The sequence below is a fragment of the Canis lupus genome, chromosome 29 (genome assembly GCF_048164855.1).
Source record: "Canis lupus baileyi chromosome 29, mCanLup2.hap1, whole genome shotgun sequence".
Taxonomy (NCBI): Eukaryota; Metazoa; Chordata; class Mammalia; order Carnivora; family Canidae; genus Canis; species Canis lupus.
The window spans coordinates 33,854,600-33,863,364 of record NC_132866.1 but is presented as its reverse complement, the minus strand read 5'-3'; the positions used below and the strand labels follow the sequence as shown (position 1 = coordinate 33,863,364).

General features: G+C 43.5%; 1 long non-coding RNA gene across 1 annotated transcript; it reads right to left on the bottom strand.

Moving 5' to 3' along the window:
* Positions 1-3,565: 3,565 nt before the first annotated feature.
* On the bottom strand, positions 3,566-8,351 carry LOC140620593 (uncharacterized). Its single transcript, XR_012020338.1, has 3 exons — positions 7,921-8,351; positions 4,174-4,343; positions 3,566-3,725 (listed from the first exon to the last, which is right to left on the bottom strand). It is a non-coding gene; the product is annotated as an uncharacterized lncRNA (long non-coding RNA).
* Between the last annotated feature and the right edge of the window lie 414 nt (positions 8,352-8,765).

The window sequence follows — 8,765 nt, the reverse complement described above, 5'->3', positions numbered from 1 at the left end:
TTCTCCCTCTGCCTGTGTCTCTGCCTCTCTCTCTCTGTGTGTGACTATCATAAATAAATAAAAATTAAAAAAAAATTAAAAAATTAAAAAAAAGACTTTAAAGAACAGCAGCATTAAAAAAAAAAACCAGCATTGTTCAAGATGCACAGACTTGAGCTTAAAGATTTATTTATTTATTTTAGAGAAGAGGGAACCAGAGGGAGCTGGGGGGTGGGGTGGGGCAGAGAGAGAGAGAGAGAGAGAGAAGCAACAGACTTTCTGCTGAGCAGGGAGCTGGTCAGTCAGTCACGGGGCTCCACACAGGGCTCAATCGCAGGATCCTGAGATCATGTCCCCAGCCGAAACCAAGAGTCAGAGCCTCAACCACCTGAGCCACATAGGAACCTCATGCTGATTTGAACTTGGAGTCAGTCATCTTTGTCTCCTTTTTGACTTTCATCCTCACACAGTAAGCCTCTAAATCCAACTAAAGCCTCCTTTCTTCTTCCTCCCTCCCTCCCAGCCTCCATCCTCCTTTCCTTTATTCATGCCCTTCTCTGTGCTGCAGCTCAGATTTGATAGAAAGTGTCTGTGGAGGTTGTTCAGGTCTTCTTATCCCTTCTTACCCCATCCTGTCATTTCGCATCAGAGTTTATCTGGCTCTGGCATTGGCCTCTCCTGTCATTGTCCACCCCAACCCCCAACACACACAAATTCAGTTGCCTCCTCAGCTTCCTGTGTGCCATTTTCCTGCTCGTGATCTTCCAAAGGTTCCATGTGGTCTGCAGGAAAGATTCCTTAGTTCAGTTTGCCCACCTTTCCCTTCCGATGTAATCTCTCATTTTCTCTGCTCCAGCCATGTATGTTCGCATACTGGAATTGTCACTCCCTTTCCCAGCCAAGTTCTTCATCTTCCATCTACCCACCTCATCTTCTAGTTACTACTTAATCTAGGAGGTCTTCTAGACTCTTTCTTAATTGGTTGGAATTGCAGTCCTTCCTGACATTCGTGTACTTGCTTCAGCACCCAAACTTTCTTCCATATTTCATCCATACTTTCTTTATTCTATTGTTGGGGTTACATTCCAGAGTCAAATAAGACATGATCTATGAGATGCCCCCAACAGCCAATAGGTCACCCTGGGTGATAATGCAGCATAGTAGTTAAGAGTTGGCTTCTCTGGTGTCAGATGGATCTAGGTCCAGATCCCAGCTGTACCACTTATTAGCTGCATGATTGAGCAAACTTTTCATCTCCTTCACCTCTGTTCCCCCATCTGTAAAGCTGAGGAGTAGGAGTGCCCACTTCACATGGTTATACGTGAAGGGGATAATATGTGGTAAAGCACTCAGCATAGTGGCTGGCACCTCGTAAGTGATTCAAGAAATGATTGTTATTATCCTTTATTTTCTCACTTTAACTTTCCATGGCTGGTTTAGCAGTAATGAAGATGAATAGTGATACCAAATTTCTTTTTCTAGGCCTCTGTAAACTGTATGGTCAAAAGACTGCAAATGGAAGTCAGAGAAATGGAAGCAATAGTTTACCAAGTTGTAAGATTTTCAAAGGCAAAGATAATGTTACATTTATCTTTATGTCTCTATCCTAGAATGGGAATGTAGTAAGCATTCAAAAATATATGATTAAGTCAACTAAATGTTGAGTTGCAAAAACTTAATCACAAACATGTGGTCAATTTTCATTTCTGTCTATTTCTTACAGTTGTCAAAGTAAACTTACAGAATGCTGGGATTCACTCACTCTCTGCCCTTAAAGAAAAAGTATGGAGACATATATATATGTGTGTATCTGTGTGTGTGTTTGTATGTTTGTAAACATATATATGAAGGCACTCATGCATATTTAAATTGTCATTGTTCTTTTGGTCTGGCTTCACTGGATTTAGTGTGTGTTCCTCTCCCTCTTTTCCATCCTAGACTTTGGATTTGGCTCTGTCACTAGGTCTGACCCTAGGTTTGTCCTTGGATTATAAACAAGGAGAGCCTTCCTGAAAGGAGAGCTACCTATATCTGACCTACTTGAGTTTGGCCTTAGAATGAAATCTTCAGGGATCCAGCCTTCATGGTGAGCTGGAAGAAGTCATGAAGGAGAGGCCCATTAGGTCTGTGGATTACTGATGAGCTTTGCCATCAAAGCTTCTACATTTATTTCTGGGCCATTACACTGAATTTGTCACAGTGTGGTTCATGCTCTTTATAAGTTTCTGGTATGGATGTATAAATGTGCATTCAGTGTGTTTGCTTTGTTGGCACTCCTTAGGTTCTGGGAACTTTAAAGATAGAAATTTAACATGTAAATTTTAATACAATTCAATGCATATATTATGTATTTATTATGTGCCAAGCACCATGTTGGGCACTTTTGGAAGGATTGAGGCACTTAACATTTAAGTAGTTGTTAGGTTGTTGAGTGAATGGCAGGTTGGGTTGTTCTCCTTTCATCTTCTTCTGTCCTTTTTCTTGTCATGCTTGGCAGGGTAGAGAAAGAGCCTTTGTGAGGAAGACAATGCATCAGAGTTGTGGCCACTATTACCAAGTATTTGTCTGTATTGTAGATGTTGTTGACTGTGGAGAGCATGAAAGATCTGGTGCCCCCTAAGGTTCTGGAGGACCTTGAGGGTCTGCCCTACCCCTCCAAATGGAACCAAGACCCAGGGGGAGGATTAGGGTGGTAGAAAAGACCAAATTATTCATAAGAGTGCAGTAGGAAAATGACTAGAGATGAAACAAAGGAATCTTGGAAAGGACCTTAGAGTCACCATCATTGAAGGGCTGGTCTCCTTGAGGGTTTGGGAAGTGGGGGGTAGAGAAGCATTCATAGGCCCATGGCTGGTGCACTGTGGCCACAGGGGATAGGATACACCCCTACTGCCTGACTGTAGACATTTCACTAAGGTCTGATCATGTCATTCTTTCTGAGCCTTTGATTCCCCCAAACTATCACTTTACTCCAGCTGTGGGCTAACATCACTCTGGTTCTGTGGCTTTGGCTCAGCTGACATGGGTGGGGCCCGTGAAGTTTTGAACTTCCATGTCTGGATTTTGGGTCTGCAGGTTGTCTGCTGACCCGGGCAGAGGGTTACTAAAATGCTACCCCACACTGTTCCTAGTCCTGCTGTCTGCTTCCTTCCCCCAGAATGGGTGCAGGGACTGTTCTGGGCTTCTCCTGGCCACATCTAGGGAGAATCAGAACCGTCTTTCCTGGGGCATTTCTGGTGGAGAAGATGCCTTCTTTGGTTGTGAGCTCTGCAGCTGGCCTGCCCTGGGCCCTTCTTCAGACTCTGCCAGCTCTTGGCATTGTAGTTTGAAACCTCTGGCTTAGGGAAGAATAGATGTCTCAGGACTGAACTTGAAAACAGAACAGGAGAGGGATATCTTTTTCTTTTTTTTTAATAAATTTATTTTTTATTGGTGTTCAATTTAGGAGAGGGATATCTACCCAGTTAGGGGTGGAAAGGAAAAGAAAGCAGCAGATAGGACTGAGACAGTAACCAGAAATTGAATTTATTAAGTAATAAAAATGAGAAGGGGATCTAGGGGTTGTTCAGTGTTTCATATGGTTAGGATGATGCAGGACTCTGAGAAGGGGATCTAGGGGTTGTTCAGTGTTTCATATGGTTAGGATGATGCAGGACTCTGAGTCTTCTCCATTGCCTAGTGGCGCCAGGTGGTTCAGATGGAAGGAGGCTGTTGGGCTACTGGGAGGCCACCAGAGACTGTGGACACTGGATGGTGGGGATCAAGGAAGAAAAGCACATCTTATAAAGCACTCAGGATGAGTGGGTAAGAAGGCTTTTCCAGGAAAACACGAATGAGAAGTCTAGTTCTTATACTAGGATTCATGTCCCTGAATTTACCAACAGGTCTGAAGTTCATTACAAACCCACGCCATTAACTTTCATGTCTGCTAGGGAGAGTCTAGAGCACGCAGACGAGAGCTCAGCTCTGAGTTTGGCTGTGCATGTTCAAATTCTGGCTCTGCCGCCTGCTGGTTGTGCAACATTGAGCAAGTGGTTCTCTCTAAGCTCTAGTTGTTTTTTTTTTGTTTTTTTGTTTTTTTACTGAAATGGGTAGAATAATACTGGTATATTTTTGCTATTCAGAGAATTAATGAGTTAGACTCTATAAACTGCTTGACATTGGAAATGCCCAATAAATGGTAGGTATTATTACCTTTGTAACACTGAAGTTTTAATATCATCATGTGCTTATTGGCAAGCAGAGGTGACTTAGTCATTATGTATTGATAATTCTGGATCATACTGGGCCATCTTGTCCTGGCTCTGGAGCAGAAGCTGCATCCAGGTGTGCATGAGTAGGTCAGGCAGGGCTTTCTTTGTCTCCTGCCAGAGATATCAACACAGATGTGGGCCTTTAGGAAGACCTCAGAGTTCTAGGCCTATGGCTGTTTCTACATGGAATAGAGTATTTGGGGCTGGGGTAGAGTTAACTATCTCTACAGAGCCCTCTGTATGCTTTGGCCCCAGGGTCTCATCACAGAATGTAAGGAAACTCCTTTTCTTTCATGGGCCATTAGGAATCCTCAACTGGAGGCTCAGTCTCATCTTACTTATTGGGACCTTGAGGGGAGACTTGAACTTGGCTCACAATTTAGTTTCTACATGTTAAGTTCTGTCTGATAGCCTGGGGAGGGGGTCTCCAAAGGTGGTCACACTTGGGAGAAAACCATGAAATCCCTGGAGAGAAAGTCACCTGGAATGAAGAATGTTGGCAGAGATGGGTTAAGCAGCAGGGCTGGGAGGAATTCAGGTACATGTTGACTCCATTCCCATGCCTGCTCCCTCCTGAACCCCTCACTGAACAGTACTCTGGAAAAGAGCTTGGTGCTGAGGCAAGAGCTGTCACTTGGAGCCCAACACTTCTGCTGCAGGAACCCCAGGGAACAGGAGAAGAACCCTGGAGGTGGGTGGTCAGGAGGAGCCCTGTGGCAGCCTGGGTTGCATCGTGGGAGTCAGGACAAGAGCAGCAGAGCAGGGTAGTGAGGCATAGCAAGAGGCTGCACTGTGTATAGCTAGACTCTCCTAAAATGGATTTCCACCTCTCCATAAAGGGCATAATAGTAGAACCTACCTCTCATATTGGAGAGGTAGAAGGGTCTAGAATGGTGCCTGGCACATAGTAGGTGTTCAGTAAATGTTAGCCATTATTGTTTGAGAGAGTTTCCCAGACAAAACTCCTAAAGGAAGTCATTGGGAGTGGAGGGAAAAGAGTGGCCAGTTTAGAGTATGTCTATAACTGTCAAAACAAGGGGCATCTGAATACCGTGCACACAGGGTCTACTTCCCACCAGCTGTCTCTCCAGCTCTTTGGTCCCTGTGGCCTCTGAGCCTGGGACTGGGCCCCAAGGAGACATTGGCTTGTGTAAAGTGTATGGTTAATTCATAAGCATTAAATTGATGGCTCTGCTCTGGGTTTACTGAAGCAGCCTACTCTGGGCCAATGGGAACAGTCTTTAAAAACCCTGACTGTTCCCTGTGCTTTGCATTTGGTGCAGGGCTATGTGGTAGGAAAACCTTGCTTGGTTTCCTCACATTGTTCTTTCAGTGGGGAGATAACTGTCTTCACTTTTTCATCCTAGCAGCTTGTCTCCCCCACTTGCTGAAATCTCCATGCTGCTGAGATCCTACTCATTTTTCAAGGCCTCACTCATGTTGGGATAAATCATTTCTTGCTCCCAGATTCCTTATTTACACATTATCCTTGGTCAATTATTCTATTTGTTCTACAATAATTCATATACCTCTGCTTCCCTTACTATGTTTTCAGTTCTTTGGGAGAGCATGCACGTGCATATGTGTCTCTTACTCATCACTTCATCCTCCGTGGGGTCATGCCTATTTACTAAAACTGATATGAAGTCTCATGAAGTCAGCAATCATCATCCGTATTTGGCAGATGAAGAAAGTGCCTTACTCAATGCCATTCTGCTGGTGGGGGAAGGAGCCAAGATCCAGGTGACTCAAGGCCCCAGCCTTACCCACTGCACCACATTGACTGTCACGGGAGGAACCTAACTATCCCATTAATCGAACTTGGTCAGTCTCACAGATTCAGGAATGTGTATTCCTGACAATCAGGGACGATAGACCATTTCCCCTTCTGACAGAACTGTGTCTAAAAGAGTGCCAAGATCATCATCATGAATTTTTTTCCAGAAAGGAAAAAAGTAGTTTTTTCAACTACTGCCAGTAGTTTGAAAAGAAGATGTCATACCTTTACAATGCTGCTTCTCCTTTAGCATGGACGGCCTCTCTGGGACTGCTGGCTATTTGAGTGTTATCTCAAATTATAAGCCCTCCAGTTTGAAAGATATTGAATAAGTCTGCTTATGATCAGCATTTGGAAGGTGTTTCTCCTACTTCCCCCCAGCTAACGTTGCAGTTCCACTAGCTGAGTCACTTATCTCAGAGCATTAATTAATACCTGGGGTCTTTTCCTGTCTTAGGAAAATGTTCTAGTAACTCATTTTCTCTTTTCTGTTAAAGTCATTGAATTAAATCATCCTTTTGATGAAATTTTAAAAACCCATTAATGAAAATGTTTGTATATTAACAGAGTACCATGATATCTATCGAGATTTAAATATTTATTGGGCAGACAGGAGAAATGGTTAAATTCCCTTATGAAAATCAATCAAAACTGCCCTCAAAGCCCGGTCTTATAAATAGTGTCACATACCAGCCACACTCACCCTCTCATCTGCTTTTCTGGTGCTAAATTCAGTCAGCTGAGACCAAGCTACCATGTAAGGAACAGATTAAACTAACATCCATCAAGGTGAAAGATAATTATTGCTTGTGTCAGACAACACCTGCTTTTGTAGCATTCCTCCACTTAGTTAAACTGGAGACAGGCTAAACTTTCCACCGAATTTTCCATTTGACAGTTGCTCCAGGCAGTGTGTCTGCAGAACACCCTTGCTATGTTTACATTTTTGAGGCAGATTAAAAATGTCACCTGTGAAATATAACCCCAAAATCTCGAACTGTAATATATTAACATATATAAATATAGGGGCTGAATGGGAGTCAGACTGAAGGGGAAGGCAAATCCTTAACTGCTTCTGGAGCAGAAATCTTTCATCATATGTCTTATATGACGTTAAACGTGCAGATTGTCCACAGATACTCTTCATACTTCAAATCATGGTGGTGTTGATCACTCTTCACTTTACGATTTTAAGATTATTAATCACTTCTCAACAGCTTCTGGTATTTTCTTACCAATGGAGAGCCAGAAGTCAGGTGCCATTTGGAATATGTGAGCTCTGGGTTTCCTTTCTATGGTGATGATGACATTTTGCCTGAGAAAGGAATCTCTGACCTGGGGCAAAAATCTGAAATGAAGTTTTTTAAATTGAAAAGTAACACTGGTGTGGCAACTACAGAAGTGCTAATGTCATTGCCAAGGATGCTGTCCCTTGATGGAACACAGGAGAACAAAAAGTAGAGAGGAGAGGCCCTGGTATACTTCTAGGTGTTTAAGCTGGGACATATTTCCATACATATCCAAGAAACAGAAGAAGAAAAAGCAACACGTTGGTTCCTTTCTCTGGGGAAGGGTTATGGACCTGCAGGTTTTCTGGGTGTTAATCTTACTCTTGACATTTGTATCGATTTCAATTACCATTTCTTTTGATATACTCTAAATATAAGCTCCAACCCCACTGAAGGTGGGAAGAAGACTCAAGGCTTCCCTCTAATACAGGGGTAGACATTAAAAGGCATTTAAGATACTTAATTTTAGGGATTACGGTAATGAGTATATTTTTTAAAATTCCTGTTGTCTCCACCTACTCATCCTCCACATGTACTCAGGTTCCAAGCTCTCTGATGGTTCCTGAGTCTGGTCTCTCCTCTGTCTCCCCACCCCAGACACCCCTTTTGCTTTCATTCAGACCTGTGTATCCCTTCAGGAAGGATTGCTGTGGTAGTCCTTCCTCCTTTTCTTTCCAGTCTCCTCCATCTGGAACTGACTTCTGTGCACCAACAGTCATTTGTCCCAAACACAAGTGAGAAGGTCACTCCCCTGCTTAGAACGTCTAATCCCTTGATGTTAGGTAGCTCCATTTCTCATTCCTTATTGTGACCTTCAGGGTCTTTGTAATCTGGCCTCAACCTTTTAAAATCAGCTCTATCAGTTAGGATGTTTTTGGCTGCAAGTAACAGAAACTGTGACTCAAACAATGGGAAGATCTCACAATCTAAGCACACCTCAGAGGGAGACCACAGGTTGTTGGTTTCAAGGACTCGGTGATAACAGTCAAGATCTAGCTTCTTTTCACCTGCCTCCTATGTTCTTTGTGTGTTGATTTCATCCTCAAGCTGTGCAGCAAGATGGCTGGAGGGGTTCTAGGTGTCACAATCAGACCTAACAATGTATCTGGATGAAGGAATCCCACATGAAGAGAGGAGGAACATTCCTCAGGGCCACCCTTCCCAGCAGATGCCCCTTCATGTCTCATTGGCCAGACCTGGCTCATACTTAGCTCCCCAATCAGCTGCAACATGGGCTGGCATCATTATCAGGACAGCCGGGCCCCTTCTATCACTGGGCAGTGATGCTAGCTTTCCCTGAGCTACATGCTTCAATGGCATAGAGGGAGGGATCTGAGCAAAACTGTGATTTTGTTAAGAAGGAATTAGGGAGGAACTGATGCTGGATAGGCAACAAACCTTGTCCACCACCAGGTTTTCTGGCACAAAGAAGAATTTATGGTACCCTCAACCCATCACGTTCTGCCA